Below are 11526 nucleotides of genomic sequence, written 5' to 3'. Positions count from 1 at the left end.
GTGCAGATCGGAGCGGAGTCAGACCCTGCCTTCTCCCCTGGTCGGAGGAGAGATCTAGTCGGGAAGGGACGGGCGCTCCTGCGTGCGGGCCTGGATTTTGCAGTTTTGAATTCGCTTCCAACCAGTTTACCTCCGTGCACAATGTTGCAGCTTTGTAGCAAAATAGGGTGAACTTTACCGGTCTGTCGTGGATAATGGGTTAAGCTCCGGCAGCGCCGGGCGGACCCGTCCCTGCCAGCTGCCCGCACCTAGAACCTAAAGGCCGTGGAATTTGGGGGCCTCCACACTTCCATTTTCTAACTTTATTATGGAACCGACTCAGTGGAGCACAGAAGTGTTTAATGCTCTCTATCCTTGTGATCTGACTTCTTGTGATCGGACCTCACCCAAGGGCGTTACCTGACTCAGACGGGCCTTGTCTTTCTTCCCCCGGCCCCCGCCATCGCAAGGTCAACGGCTGCCCTGCCTAGTCCCAGAGCAGTTGGGAGGAAGTTTCTAGGCAGATTTGTATTTCATACAGCTCACATTTCTAAAACAGAATGTTCCCCTCCCGTGTAGACTTGGACAAAACCCACATGCACACGGGGCTGATTTGCGATTCATATTCGATGATGAATCTTTAGTAGCTTTGTGCAAAATTTAAAAAAAAATTATGGGTAAAGCAAAATTATGTTTTGAAGAGATTTCGCTTTCACCTAATTCAAGAGAGGGTAATGGGCTACAATGTTACTGGGTTGATGACTGTGTCAACAGATGGCCCTTTGGACAAATGGTTGATCTTGAACCCTTCTTCCACTCGGCTCTGTCCTGATTCAACCAGAGATGTGGGTGTACTCTAGAATGTTTCAGCTACGGCAGCTCTGCCCTGAGTCAAGCATGAAGAAAGTAGGTTGAGTCTGAGTTTCTGGGGTATTTGGCTCTGCTCAAGGAGGGGGTTAGGTCTCTTAGACCCTCCATAGAATCAGACCACAATTCCCTGCAAAACATCCCAAGATCTCAGAATCTTTCAGATTATATATTTCCAAGAGTCATCCTGGACTGAGGTAGAAACCCAGCCTAAACCAGGAGTCGGCTTAGGCATTCTGAAATTTGAGTGAAAATGAATTAAATGTTCAATTGAAAATAGTAAGAGTTAGGCTCCAGTCCTGGTGAGTCCTGATTCTAGCTAGCCATGTGACTTGCAGCAGCTTATTTAATCTCCCTGGGCCTCCCTGGTCCAGGGATCAACTCTGTGGGGTTGACTCTGTGAACTGGCGTAGTGTCACAGATTTCTTGAGACACTACAATTGAAGACTAAGAAATTCTGGAAGCAAGATCTAGACGATTATAAATGATTATACTATATCCTTCCTGCTTCTCTTTTTGTTATGATGGAATGGTGGGAAAATACCCAAGGCATTTTGCATTAGAATTAGTAAAGAAAACAAAATTATGAACAACACTATTAAACAAATTAGGAAACTGAGGCAAAGAAAGAACAAAGGAGTTTGACAAAACCAGAAATTAACCACCCCCCTCCCATTTCTAGTCTAAGAGACTCAGCAATAAAAGTCTACTCCTTGTTTTGTGTACCAGCAGTGAGCAACAGTTTATAATCAGTTGGCAAACAGTCTGGGAATAATCTCCTGGTTTTGTTTCTCCACTTTATGTGGTGTGTCTACGAAACTGTGTAGTACACAACAGAGGAGATAATGAAGAAGCTGGATCAGACCAAGCAAAGCAAATCCAGTCTCGTGATTTATAAAGGGTCGCCCAGTGACCCTGGAAACTGAATGGGGGAGGAGGAGGGTCAATGACCCAACCAAAGAAAGTTAAAAACATAGTCATAAGTTACCACTAACCACTAAATGTAAAGCTAGTCTTAGAAGACCTCTGTGTGCCTTTTTCACATTGATTTTGAGAGAGTAAGAAGATGGGAGGACAAACTAGAGTCAGAGAAATAAATTCAAGAATCTTAGATCATTTAGATTTGTGTGATGTGCTTGGAAAGGGATTTCTTTTTCCTGGGTTCTTTTTTTTTTTTTTTTATATTTATTTATTTACTTATTTGGCTGAGTCGGGTCTTCGTTGCCGCGTGTGGGATCTTTGTTGCGGGCATGTGGGATCTAGTTCCCTGACCAGGGATGGAACCTGGGCCCTCTGCATTGGGAGCACAGAGTCTTCACCACTGGACCACCAGGGAAGTCCCTCTCCTGGGTTCTTTTACATCTCCATACTTTCTGTGCATTCTCCTTCAGATTTAGCAGGTTAATTGGGAAAACATTTTTGCAAATATGGGACCCTTGGTGAAACAACATCCCTGAATACACCCTTTAAAATGTGCTCTTGATACCTTCCCTCCTAACCCAGTGTGTGGCTATAGGTGGGCACCTTGTGGCTTTGTCTCAACTTTTATAAAAAAAAGTGTTTCTTCTAGGCAAAAGGTGAATGCTTCTACTGAACTTGCCTCTCTTCAGACTTAAGCAAGCACTGTTTTTCTCTCTCCTTCCTAACTTCAGATAGCCTTTATTGTTTCTAAATTTCTCACCTCCCAAGTTTATATTTCTTATCACCTTCCTACCTCAATACTATATATTTTTTCCAATTATTTTATTTTATACCATGTCATTATTTTCCTTGATGAACCGACTAAAATAGTTTTTTGGGGGGTTGTAACATGCCAACCCTTTGGGAATTGTCCTGTTCATAAATGCAGTTCTCTTTTGATTGTGACATTGGGGTTTTTATTTTGTTTTGATTGTGAAAAGAGTGGATATGTTCCACTCTGGGTGCTTTAGTTTTCTAATTGCCATCTATCGGTTGCCCTCCTCCAAAGCCCGGCTTTCTCGTGCATCCATGCTTAGGATATGAGTCTTCACGTTTTAAAGAGAGGGAGAAAGAAAGAAAAGATAAGCAAGTAAAAAAAAAAAAAAGAGAGAGAGAGACTGAGAGATATGACAGAAAGGCACAAAGATAGTGCCTTTCAGACAGAATCGCTCAGATCTGAACCATAGTCTTGCTTAAATGTCACCATGCCTCAGATTTTATCGGTAATTCTCAACAAATAAACCAACTGTTCAGAGTATGACATTGGAGGCTAGAATGACCTGGAGTGGCCTGGTAAGTTTTCAAAGAGCAGACGGGGTTTTAGTTGGAGGAATGGAAAGGATTTGGATGAAGAGAAAGGAAGGGGAAGAACACGTGAGTGGAGGAAACAGCGTGAAGTACACCAAGACCATGAGACAGGACTGAGCCAGGGAAAGAGCAGCCTCTGGGAGAGGATATATGCTGAGTAACGTGGGGAATAACAGCTGCATAGGGCGGATGGAGCCATAAATCTGCGTGTCCTGTTAGAACGAGTAGTGTGGAATTTTTCACTGAGGGGATTGCTGAACATTTCTGCAAATAACCTGTTTAAAAAACAAAATTTCTCTGTTAAGATTGATCTGGCATTCTGAGCAAATGAGAAAGAAGGAAACACCAAAGACAGAGAAGTTTCCAGACCATTGAAACAGCTTCCCCTCTTTTTTTTTAAAATGAGGACACATAAGTTTCTAATGCTCTTTTATTTATGTTAGAAGAAAGGATACCATATAAACCAGCAACACTAATAATAAAGTACGATAGAGAGAATGTGTGTTTATAGGTCAAATAAGTTAAAAGACATGTGCACAAAGGCTGGCCAAATACCACAGAAAGCCTGCCCTACTCCAGTTAAATCTTACCAAGCGTCGTAGGGCCTTCAGCCAGGAAGGCTAAGGACTTCCAGGCAAACGGTAAAGAGGCGCCGCTGTTGTCATACCATTATTTTGGCAACATGGATTGTGGGAGAAGGCACTAATATTTCTCAATCGTGACTGCGTATGTGCGTACCGCCACAAACACACACGCAGAGTGTTTATGTGAGAGTGTATGAGCACGTGTATAATCTAAGCTTTTCAAGGCCTTCTATCGCCCAGCCAGCCTAATGTCCCCAGTGAGCTTTCTCTTCGGTCTATGCTGGGCAGCCTTCAGGGTAGGAATCTGTCCAACTTATATCTTTATCAAAATCATTATTCTAATTAATACACAGAAGGCAGGTCGTCTGGCGTTTTGAATCCAATTTTGGTACAGCAAAAGAGGAATATAAAATCAGTACTAAGAAATTTCTTTCCATGAGTTTCTTAGATGCTTGACTAAATTTCCAGAGAGTTAGTTCCATCTTTTCTGTGTACTTTTTAAAAATTAGACACTTATGTAGTGTCACTGACGCTTTTGAGCCCCAACAAAAGTTCTCAGGCCCAGGGTCGCTAGAGCCAACAGAACAAAACCGAGTTTGGTTCAGGAGCAAAGGAAAGATTTTTTTTCTTTCATGAAAGCACGGAGAGCAACGTGCGAGCTCCGGCTCTAGAGCACTTGGCGCCACGGGCTGTGGGCGGGGCTGCTTTCCAGGGATTCCTTCAGCGGGGAGGGAGCAGGGTTCTGGCGGGTGGGCGCGGCTGCGCAGTTCGCGCTCCAGGTCGCAGAGCCCGCGCAGCCTCTCTGCGCACAGCCCGCCGCTGCCATCTTGAAGGGAGGTGTGGAGCGTGTCTCTGCACACGGCCCGCCCAGCTGAGGTGCCGGCACGGCCGTTTTGCACCAGGAACTCTGGTCTGAAGTGTGGAGTGCAAGTCCTCTGCACGCGGCCCTCTATGAGCAGGTGAAACTAGACTAAGCACAGAGGAAACAAAGGTTAGACTTTATTTTCTATTTTTATTTACTAGGAATTGTTAATGGGCTTGGCCGGTGACAGTAGGACATGTATGAACACCCGAAGGCAGACTCCATCTAACACTGATTGATTGATTGATTTTTAATTGCTTTATTTTACTTATTTGTTTTTGGCTGCGTTGGGTCTTCGTTGCTGCGTACGGGCTTTCTCTAGTTGTGGCAAGCGGGGGCTACTCTTTGTTGTGGTGCGTGGGCTTCTCATCGCGGTGGCTTCTCTCGTTGCGGAGCGCGAGCTCTAGGCGTGCCGGCTCAGTAGTTGTGGCACGGGGGCCCATTAGTTGTGGCTGGTGGGCTCTAGAGCACAGGCTCAGCAGTTGTGGCGCACGGGCTTAGTTGCTCCGCGGCATGTGGGATCTTCCCGGACCAGGGCTCGAACCTGTGTCCCCTGCATAGGCAGGTGGATTTTTAACCACTGCGCCACCAGGGAAGTCCCTAACACCGATTTTTTAAAATATATTAGTTACCCTAGGATCTAATTAAAAGTCTCCATGTGATCCCTAAATATTTTTTTCTTCTTTAATTTGTAACCTTTTCCCCACAACTGAGACACAAACGATGCTAACTTCCTATGAATTCTGCTGAGTTATTTAACATTCTGACACTTCAATGAAATAAAGAAAGAGATATCACTTAACTCTAACTCTGAAAATATTATTTAAAGTGTAGGTGCATTCATTAGCAGAACATATGGCAACATATGTTATCTCCTGGGAATATTTTCATAAACTTAACTGCTAAATAACTTTTAAAATTAATTTGTCTAGAAGCTTTATGAGAATGGCTAAGATAGTCTAACCATGGTTTGAGATACCACATCTCTAAATATTTTTGTATATTATATCTTATATTTTATATATACTCATTAATTACATTTAAGGCATATGTGCAGTTTAAATCTAGGTCAAAATGGAAAAAAAAAGGGCTGGGCAGGAAATTTAAAAACTAACTTGGCTGGCTTGGGACAGACAAATTTCTGAAAACCAAAATGTGAAATCTCATGTTCTCAAACTAAGTAGCCGGTGGACTTTGCCTTGTGTTCAGTGTTTTACCTAACAGAATCAAAGTCCTGGTAAAAGATTTCAAGAAGTCTTCTGATAGTTCTTTTCCTGCCTAGTCCAAGAACAGACTGCAATCCAATCTAATGGGGAGGTCATTCTTCTTTAGACACAACAAAATTACTTTCCTTATGATCATTAAAAAAAAAGTATTCAAAAATCAAAGAAAAACTTGAATTCTTTTTGTCTCCTACACAACTGCGGTCAACTGAGCTGTGGTCAAAGATCACTAAAGTGAACTTTCCAACTTGGGACCCCAAGATACATTGCATCTGACAATAGTTATTAAGCAAGAAAAACATTCATAAAGCAGCATAATTAATGGGCTAGAAGCAGTAAGGGCTTTATTCCACACTTAGTCTTCATGGCTTCTAGGTGGTACACATCCCCTAGCCATAGATACTAATGAGGAGGCTATTTCCTATTAACGCAGATATCATTTCCTAGATCACCGTGACAGTCTATGACTAGCTAAAACTGTCCCTGTATTCCTAGCCCTTAGTAGACACAAAGACCTGGGAAAGAACTTACAATGAGTTATTGACAAATAAACCCTTAGAACCTACTGGCACAGTTAACCTGTGTTGCCCAGCTCAGACTCCTTGCTACTATACTCCTAGAGCAAGCAGAGGTAGGGCACATATTCTAGAGCTGTGGTTCTTAAACTTGGTGGGTGATAATTGCAAGATCTTTGGGCTGGTGAATGAGCTGTTTTCTTCTCTTCGGTTCTGCCCCAGTACTCTCTATTTAAAAATATTTTAAGATTGTTGGATGCCAAAAAGGAGACTGTTAAAAATATATATCTTTAGCGAGGTAATAGCTGTAAAACAAATTAGGAGGTTACAACCAAAGGAGCTCCAGATGAGATAAAGTATAAGAAATGAACCGTGCTGTGTGACCCATGCCAGGGACAAAAAAAGGTCTTAAATAAGTATGTTTAAGAGCCTCCCTGTTACAGATTGCGCCCCACAAAGCACTCAGATATACAAAAGGAATTATTTTATTCCCCAGTTAGGGAATATGAGTCCCAAACCACGTTAACTGCAAAAGAATATGGGAAATGCAAATAAGTCCACCAAAGCAGGAGAAATCTACTTGGATTTTTACTTTGAATCTGGTATAATCAACTTCCTTCTGCTTTGAATCATTGCATAACAGGGAGGCCTTATACCCAAGAGAAAAATTGTTTGTACTTTGAGTCAGAGAAAGTCTAAAGAGACTGTTTCTGAGTAATCTTTCATCTAGTTTTCCTCTGGCTAAATTTAAGAAAGGGGGGAAAGTTTTGATTTATGAAAACTCTAGAGAATCAAGATCCAAATATTTATTTAAAACCTCTTTTTTTTATATATTTATAATTTCCCTTAAAGGATGTTTCAGGCAGATAAAATAGGAGAAGAGCCAGAATATGCCTTTTGAAGGCCAAGAGAAATTCAGGCATGTTAATATACCAAACACGCAAGTTTCTCCTTAGGATGTTCTTGTGGCTGGTTGATCACACTACACAGAAGGCCTATAAACCATCTTGAAAAAGTACCTGACCTAAGCCAGAAATTGCTTATTTAACTGCTATTTGCTTTAAGAGACCACACAGAGGGAAAAAAAATTATAAAAGAAAATCAGATAAGATGCTAAAAGATATACTGAGGAAGTAGTCTGCCTTTGGTTTCATCAGCAACAACAGCAAAGGAATAAAAAATAGTATCTTCTTCCTCTTTCTAAGTGCTCACTCAGGGCCATTTTTTTTAGGCATAGAAAAATTGGAGGAACAAACACAATAAGACATTCCCTGAAAGAACAAAATCTTGGAGAACTGCAAATAAACCTCTAGTCAATAGAAAAGCAACAAAAATTACTAGTAGTTCAAGAAATACCCGTAAACTTAGGAACGTTCCTGAAGTAGTCTGGTCTCAGTGATCACCCTTTAAGTTACTAAAAGGAGAAGGGGGGGTGGGGAGGTGATACCTCAGTGTGGCTCTGCACTATTCGGAAGAGGACCATTTGTTCTTAACTCTTTCAACGCCTCTCAGTGCTGTGGGTCAGACCACCACCTATGGAGCACGCTGCTTCATGTACACCATACCTCGTTTTTCCTTTCTTTGGGTTATTCAGTTTCCAAACTTTGAAATTCATTTCTTTCTGAGAGTGAACTAGTTACATTTTTGCAAAGAGAAAGGTGATACTTTGGAGGCATAAAAAATTATTGTGTTATAGACATTCCCAAGAAACAGTATGGCCATCATTCTAAGACACCAGCTTTAAGTTAATGAAAATTAGAGTGCATGTAACAGACACAAATATATGTATACTGCAGACAAGGAGTCTTAATGGCATTTAACAGAAGCAATTCAATTCAATTTTTTAAAAAGCCGTTTGCCACAGTACATACACACTTTATAAAAGTCACGTCTAAAATAATGGTGAGAAAAGCCCCTTGTTAATAGCAAGTAGGTCCCTTGTTAATAGCTAGTTGATAGCAAGTTGGTTGCAGAAGACTGTGCAAAGATACAGAAATAAAGGAAGAGAGAATTGAGCAAAGAGGGTGAGGCGTATGAGAAGAAAGGACACGTGTCATTAAGAACAAGTGGTTCTAAGAAGCAAGAATTTGAACTAATAAATCCTGTTGTCCAATGGAATGCATCCAAAAGGAAAATAAACAGCTGAGTTGAAGGAAGACAGATTTCCAAGGAGTCTTTCTAATGGAGTTCCCAAGGAAAGCCAATCTTTCAGAAGCTCTGGTATCCACGGTCCAAATGGTATTTTTGAACAACTGAGGAGAGAGGCAAGACTAACACGCTTGAAGTCATGACTTAACGAAGAAGACAAGAGAGTGAAGAATTATTGCTAAACTGAAGTTAACCCTGAGCCCAAATGCACGGAACAGACAAGGTAATGTTCCCAAGGTGATGCTGCTCTCATTTGGGGAACTTCTCCTGCTCAGCTGAACTGAAAAATGGTACTTAAAGCAGGCTCCCTTTGGGAGAAACCTGAGGAAAATCACACACACGCACACATACACACACACACACACACACACACACACACACACAGAAGAGGAAGCCAAAAGCGTGTTTTTAGTCTCACACATCCTGTGCTTTTTTCAGCTGCTATTTTGAAGGATAAACATTACATTTGTGGTTGAGTTTTTCCCTAGGTTAAAGAAAAACAAAACAAAGCAGTATGGTTGTGAAAAGAAGAGACTTAGAAGGAGCTGGTGACCTTGGAAGTGCAAGCTGCTTTCCTGGTTTTAAAAACAAAATAAAACAAAGAAACCTTAAAAAAAGAGTGAAAACCTTGCATCTCTCTCCAGTGCCCACGGGGCCCCCAACTGGTAACCTAAACACAAAGTCTCCATCAAGTGGGAATCTCTGTGAGCAGAGAAATGACATGATTTACCTGTATAGCTGCATTCCATTTTTAGGCTTCATTCAATTGGCATTTTATAAGGCAGGCCATTTTGCTCAACTCCAGTTTTACTGAAGCTAGAATGTTTCCATATTCTTCCTAACTAGATAATTAAAGCCAATTTTATTTAGGAAGCTAGCAGAATTTTTTTGTGGGTTTGAAGGCATCCTGCTTTACCAGTGGGTCGCTTCCATATAATCCTTTGTTTTCAGATTAGATACCAAAGGTTGCTCTTACTACTATATCCAGGAACCCTGCTGTCATCACACAGGACACCACTAAAGGCTATAGTTTCCTGATAGATCGGATAATTTGACAGGTGGACAGATCCTTAGAGATCAACCTATATAGAACTGGTGGGGGCAGTGGGTGGGGGCAATGCTGGTCTACATATTACTGAGCCGCCTTGAAAAATGACTCAATGTGGCTGATAACATATGCATTGAAGGGTGCTGCAGAGTGGCTTCCTTAACACAGTCTGCAATGTGATTGACTTGCAATGGTGCCATTAGCTCAGTATTGGAAGATAAAAAGGGTTTCAGGGGACTTCCCTGGTGGTCCAGTGGTTATGACTCCGTTCAGGGGGCCTGGGTTCAATCCCTGCTCAGGGAACAAGATCGCTTATGCCACAACTAAAGATCCCACATACCACAACGAAGATCCCGCATAGGGCAACAAAGATCCTGTGTTCCACAACTAAGACCCGGCGCAGCCAAGTAAATAAATAAATAACTAAATAAAATATTAAAAAACAAAAAAAAGGGTTCAGGAACTCCCAGATGTATGATTCTTAAATCTCCCAATAACTGAAAAATCATTATTGGATTGGAATCATATTCATTTCTTATGGCTGCTCTAACAAATTATCACAAATGTGATGGCTTAAAACAACAGAAATTTATTCTCTCACAGATCTGGAGGACAGAAGTCCTGAACTAGTATCACCAGACTGAAATCAAGATGTTGCCAGAGCCACATTCTGGGAGAATCCATTCATTGACTCTTCCTGCTTCTGGTGGTTCTTGACATTCCTTGGCTTGTGGCCCCATCACTCAAATCTTCAAGTACAGCATCTTTAATCTTTCTCTGGTTCTTCCTCTCCTTCTCCCCCTCCTTCCCTTCTTCCTCCTTCTTCTCCTTCTTCTTCAACTTCTTTTCTCTCTTTCTCCCCACAACCCTCTCTCTCCCTCCCTCCCTTCTCCTCCCCCCACAAAAAAAATATCCCTCTGCCTCTCTCTTATAAGGGCACATGTGATGACATTTAGGGCCAACCAGATGATCCAGGATAATCTTTGTACCAAGATCCTTAACTTAATCACATTTGCAAAGACTGTTTTTCCAAATAAGGTAATATTTATAGGTTCTAGGGATTAGGACCTGTTATCTTCGGGATCATTATTCAGCCTACTATAGGCATACACTTCACGCTCTCACACACATGGTAATACACAATACCCATACTATTCTAAGAATCACCTCTGGGCTACTTGGAGAACTCTAATTAATTAATAAATACTTACTGGACTTCCCTGGTGGCACAGTGGTTAAGAATCCGCCTGCCAGTGCAGGGAACATGGGTTCGAGCCCTGGTCCGGGAGGATCCCACATGCCGTGGAACAACTAAGCCCATGTGCCACAACTACTGAGCTTGCACTCTAGAGCCCGCGAGCCACAACTACTGAAGCCTGCACGCCTAGAGCCTGTGCTCCACAACAAGAGAAGCCACTGCGATGAGAAGCCTGCACACAGCAATGAAGAGTAGCCCCCGCTCGCCACAACTAGAGAAGAGCCCATGCACAGCAACAAAGACTCAACACAGCCAGAAATAAATAAATAAATTAATTAATTAATTTAAAAAAATGAGTACTTACTGAGCACCTACTCTATGCAAAGTTGCAGCAGCAAAACAAAAAGAATGGGAGGGATTTCCCTGGTGGTCCAGTGGTTAAGACTCTGTGGTCCCAATGCAGGGGTTGTGGGTTTGATCCCTTGTCGGGGAACTAAGATCCCACATGGCTGTGTGGTGCAGCTAAAAAAGAAAAAAAAAAAAAAGGAGTGTGAAACAAGATCCCTGCCTTGGAATAATAGACAAATATGGTTGGGGAGACGAGAGTAATACACAAGTGAAAAAAACAGAAACTCTATAAGACAGAGGATATTCAAATGATACAGATTATATATGCTATAAATGTTCAAAGAAAGATGTTTATTTTATTTTTTAAATTTTAAGCAATTTAGAAGCCTGCAGTTGTTCAGAGGTAATCCATATGTTTTTCATTATTTGGGGAACTCCATATAAAATCACTTGTAATACATACAAAATACTATTGAGTAGAAAACT

The 11526-nt window shown here is 41.7% G+C and overlaps 1 long non-coding RNA gene across 1 annotated transcript in view; it reads left to right on the top strand.

The window, feature by feature from the left end:
• The first annotated feature begins 43 nt into the window (after positions 1-43).
• LOC309647313 overlaps positions 44-11526 on the top strand; it is a 56436-nt gene continuing 44953 nt past the window's right edge. Inside the window, exon 1 of the long non-coding RNA XR_014255953.1 lies at positions 44-4689. This is a non-coding gene — a long non-coding RNA (uncharacterized lncRNA). The remainder of the gene's footprint in view (positions 4690-11526) is intronic.

Source organism: Balaenoptera physalus (assembly GCF_965194825.1).
Source record: "Balaenoptera physalus genome assembly, chromosome: 18".
Lineage (NCBI taxonomy): Eukaryota > Metazoa > Chordata > Mammalia > Artiodactyla > Balaenopteridae > Balaenoptera > Balaenoptera physalus.
Note: the sequence above shows the minus strand (reverse complement) of the source record. Positions and strands in the feature narration are given on the sequence as shown.